Below are 4,818 nucleotides of genomic sequence, written 5' to 3' on the forward strand. Positions count from 1 at the left end.
TCGGACCGGTCGTCAGTCCAGGGTTCAGTCTAGGGCCTCAGTCCAGTGGGCGTCAATCAAGGGCTCAGGCAGCGGGCCTCAGTCCACCGGGCCTCAGTCCCAGGGCCTCAGCACATCAGCTGCCGGGCGCGTCGTCCGCCCCGGCCGGCGGCGCCGATCGCGTCAGTCCAGCTCGCCGTGTCCATCTTGGCCACCTTGGGCACGGGCGACTTGGTGGAGGTGCCGGAGCGGCGTCACCGTCCGGTCGAGTCATCGCCGCCCTCCAGGCCGGACATCAGCGACTGGATCAGGTACCTGCCGACCGGGCACGTGCTGCCGAGGCTGGGCCATCGCCTCACACGCGGCACACAGCACTAGCGGCCGGCATGGACGGCGATGGCGGCTGGGGCTCGGGACGGCGTGAGAGGGGTGGCCGCTGGTCAAGTAACAGTATGACAAGCCACTGGTGCAGATAGACAATGCTCTGACAAACAGGGAGCATTGCAACAAACTGGCAGCTAGCAAGGACCAATGAGGTATGTAGACAAGTCACATTTCAAAAGTCACATTACCGGCCCTCCCAAACCTGCGCGGCGGTCTCACTCACTCACTCACTCACTCACTCACTCACTCACTCACTCACTCTCCTCACCCACTCACTAAATCACCCACTCACTCACTCACCCTCACTCACTCATTCATCATTCATTCATCATTCATCCCATTCTTCATCTCATCATTCATTCACTAGCCTGCCTGCCTGCCTCCTCCCTCCTCCCTCCCTTACCGAGCATGCCCTGTGCCGCTGCGGCGGCTGTATGCTGAAGAAGACGAGCCCGACCCGCGCCTGCAGCTTGGCGAAGGTGGGGTCGCGCTCCAGGATCTCGGCCGGTAGATGTCGCAGAGGGCGCGGAACTGGCCGCCTCACGCTGCCGGCCCAGAGCGGCACGGTCAGAACACACGCGTGGTCGGCACGGCACCCACCGGCCGCCTAGCGGGCACGGTCAGACCACGCGTGGTCGGCACGGCACCACCGGCGCCTAACGGGCACGGTCAGACCGCGTGGTCGGCAAGGCACCCACCGGCCGCACCGAGCGGCACGGTCAGACACGCGTGGTCGGCACGGCACCCACCGGCCGTCCAGAGCGGGCACGGTCAGACACACGCGTGGTCGGCACGGCACCCACCGGCCGGCCAGAGCGGGCACGGTCAGACACACGCGTGTCGGCACGGCACCCACCGGCCGCCCGAGCAGGCACGGTCAGACACACGCGTGGTCGGCACGGCACCCACCGGCCGCCTAACGGGCACGGTCAGACACACGCGTGGTCGGCACGGCACCCACCGGCCGCCAGAGCGGGCACGGTCAGACACACGCGTGGTCGGCACGGCACCCACCGGCCGCCAGAGCGGGCACGGTCAGACACACGCGTGGTCGGCACGGCACCCACCGGCCGGCCAGAGCGGCCGGCGCCGGTGCGGCACCAAGAGCCAGTCTGTTCCCGAGCCGTCATGTGCGAGACGCAGACGCTCGGGCAGCTACAGCGCGCGGAGGCTCAAACCTGAGTGCTTGCGACAGACTGCGAGATCGTTCACGCACCGTTGCCGCTGTAAGCGCCACGGGGGACCGGTTCGGACGTGTCCACGCGTGCGTTACCTGATGGCGTCTTACACGCACAACTGGCGCCACATAAAACCAACGCCGGTCCTCTCGACACGAAGCGCAGACCACAGCCATGACGGTCAACACAGACAAACGGGCTGAGCGCCTCTCCGGCCCCGGAATGACAGCCGGCCGCGGGCCCGTCTCACCTCTCCACCGCCTTCAGCAGGTAGTGGAGGAAGTTGAAGAGGGGCAGCGTGAAGGGCGGCGCGTCGGCCTGCACCAGCGGGTGCCACTTGAGGTAGCCGGCGAAGCAGGCGGCCGCTGCGTGGCTGTTCTTCAGCGCCAGGTACCTGCCGGCAGCGGAACGCCGGTGATGGGTCTCCAGGTCTCCCGGCGGTACGGCCATGGCGCTCCGTGTGGTGGTTGGCTGATGTTCCCCACGCGCGTTGCAGTGCGGCGATGATGTTAAACACATCAGCCGAAACTCCCTCTTGAAGATGCGATTATTGCTCAGTACAGCCGTGCAACCGCCGTCATGTAATGTGCCTATACACCAGCTGAATAGCAACAAATACAACGCAATGGCGGAGACGGTTCGGACTTGAGGAAACGCATATACCGCGAGATCAATCTCTGTACTTTAAGATGTAGCGGGGGAGTTCTGGTGCAGGCGATAGCACTGCGACTATAGTCTGTAGGTCACGTGCTCATCCGTAGGGCAGAGCAGAGCGCAATGACTACTCGTCACAGAGACCATCGTGGCAAGTGATAGCAGCGTCAAAGACGTCTGCAGTGCCACGGCTGCGGAAGGATCCGCACAATCAACAAACAAAGGCCACCGATGAGTTTATTATTCCACGTCGAACGGGCCGTGTCATGAGCGGACCGGTGTCATCTCGATGTGGCCGCACTCACTGTAGGACGGCCTGTGTGATGAACAGGTCGATCTCGTCGGCGGCGCCCCGCTGCGTGTGCAGGTCGACCAGGAGGCGCGCGCATGTCTGGCCGTCGTCAGAGCGTATCAGGTGGTAGCGCGCTCCGGCTAGGTCACCCTCTGCGGCAGTAGCATCGGCCGACTCGGCGTCAGGGCAGTCTCACCAGGCGTGACGTCAGATGACGTCACCACTCTCATGGCCAAGTCATCTACAGCAGTACAGCACCGACCGGCTCAACGTCAGGGCAGCCTCACCAAGCTTGACGTCAGATGACGTCACCTGTTTTGGCAAAATTGGGGCACGAGCGAAAGCACCGCACAGGAGACGCATGATTCTTTACGACTTTACCATACAAGAGGCATCTGGTGAACCATCGCCCGTGGGTCATAACATCGAAATCAGCAGCGAGGCAATTAGCGAATGTGCGAAAAACGACAGCGGCTAGTATCGAACACCGGGAAGCGGGAACACCAGAACTAGTCAACAAGCCATCGGGATTTCCAGATCGCCCAAGCCCTCCTCGCTTCTGTGCCTGGGCTAAAACGTGGCACCACAAGCCATCCTGCAACCACGAACTACTTAGCAGCCGTCCGTTAATCCGTGGGGATAACCGGTCTCATCATTCGTGGAAGCTACGTCACACATGGCCTCCACGAAAAGCAAACTCCTGGGCTAACGCTCCCGCGCTCATGTCGCAATTCTTCTCTGTCACGATTCGGACGTCTCATATCCAGCACACCCACCCTGATGGCATTAACTGATCGCCTGCCGCCCACGCCGTGAGACTGCGCACGCACGCACGCACGGTCGCGCCCCGCCTGCGCTGACCTTTCCAGAGCACCTTGCCGATGGCTTGGTGCAGGTCGGTGGTGTCCGCCCTTGGCCGTCGGCCCACCTCCTGCGACCAGCGCACGGCGCGGCCCAGGAACGACGGACGGTCGGCGGACTCGGCGTCGATGGCGGCCGAACAGGCTGCAACGTGCCGACAGCGCGGGTCAGGCGGCCTCGAGCGCGGCGCCGCCCTCGCTCCAGCGGCCGGCCTGCTGACCGCGCCGGCCGAACAGACACCGTCGCCAGCCGAGGGTGCCGGCCACAAGCCGAACATCGCTGTCAAAAGTACCAGGAGCAACCAAAAAGCTGGGGAGAATTTGACCCATCCAGGAATGGGGACGGGGGGGGGGGGGAACGATGTGCAAAGCTCAGAGTCCGAAATGGCCAGCCAGAGATATCATTTCCACACGAAGCCCTCGGATTTAGGCACACAGTACCATACAGGAAAACCCGCACGAAGTGCTGGGTCCGGGTATGACGCCAACGCCGCGGTCGCGTCCATCCCCACGCGACTTCCTGGCGGCGGTACGCGTCATGAGGCAGCGCTCCAGCACACAGGGCCCCCGCCTCGCCGTCCGTAAAGTGGCTTGTGATCTGCATGGCGCGGCACCAGCGCGGCGAAGGCGTGGCAGCCGCGCCCTCGCCGCCGCAGCCCGTGCGACAGGCCCCCGCTGTGAAGAGCGCCGCGCCCGCCCCGTCACGAGGCGTCCGCACACGCAGCGTACTGGACCGCGGTCTGTCGGCCGCGGCGAGGGCACGACGTCTGGTGTCCGCGCACCTGGCCACGTTGGAGACGGGCTGGGCGTCGCAGGACGTCTCCGACTTGGCCCAGCACGTCGATGTAGAGGGATATGCCAGGTGCGGCGCCGCTCTCGGTCTGGCCCTTGGCCAGCAGCATTCGCGCGCCGTCCAACAGGAGGGTCTTCAGCTCCGTCCACTTCTCCATCCCGAGTACCTGCCACGATGTCAGGCCCAGACTGGGGTCAGTGTAGAAATGGCTCGCAACAACTATGCACTGCAGTGAGCCAGCATGGCAAGCACTGCATTACAAGGTCTGTCTAAGTATGTCTTGTTACAGGTCGTAAGCAGCCTAGGGCTTAAAACAATTGCTCGCTGCTGATACACTATCCTAACCATGCTTGCTGATTTCTCATTGCCTCTGAGTCAGACTGATATGCAAGCAAATTGGTGAATGCACTAATAGAAATATCCCATTGACATGGCTTATGGACTATTCTGATCATTTTAAATAAAGCCATAAAGCAAAGTGATTCCAGCCAATAGAGCATAATCATGCTCAATAAATCTGTTCAATCATTTGGTCAGCATGTTTGACTGTCATGATGACTGTGCTGACATGCAGCATGATACCAGTAGCTTCCAGTCACTAAAACTGTGATGCTTACTGCAATATAAACTGTTAACCCCTGCAGAGCTTACCTAAAGTACAGTGTCCTGTACATCTGG

At 62.0% G+C, this 4,818-nt stretch overlaps 1 long non-coding RNA gene across 1 annotated transcript; it reads right to left on the bottom strand.

Moving 5' to 3' along the window:
• Window positions 1–1,785: 1,785 nt before the first annotated feature.
• On the bottom strand, window positions 1,786–3,387 carry LOC119096013 (uncharacterized). Its single transcript, XR_005093970.1, has 3 exons — window positions 3,349–3,387; window positions 2,501–2,639; window positions 1,786–1,935 (listed from the first exon to the last, which is right to left on the bottom strand). It is a non-coding gene; the product is annotated as an uncharacterized LOC119096013 (long non-coding RNA).
• Window positions 3,388–4,818: the final 1,431 nt, after the last annotated feature.

Source organism: Pollicipes pollicipes, unplaced genomic scaffold, assembly GCF_011947565.3.
Source record: "Pollicipes pollicipes isolate AB1234 unplaced genomic scaffold, Ppol_2.1 Scaffold_4219;HRSCAF=4965_pilon_pilon_pilon, whole genome shotgun sequence".
NCBI classification, from domain to species: domain Eukaryota; kingdom Metazoa; phylum Arthropoda; class Thecostraca; order Pollicipedomorpha; family Pollicipedidae; genus Pollicipes; species Pollicipes pollicipes.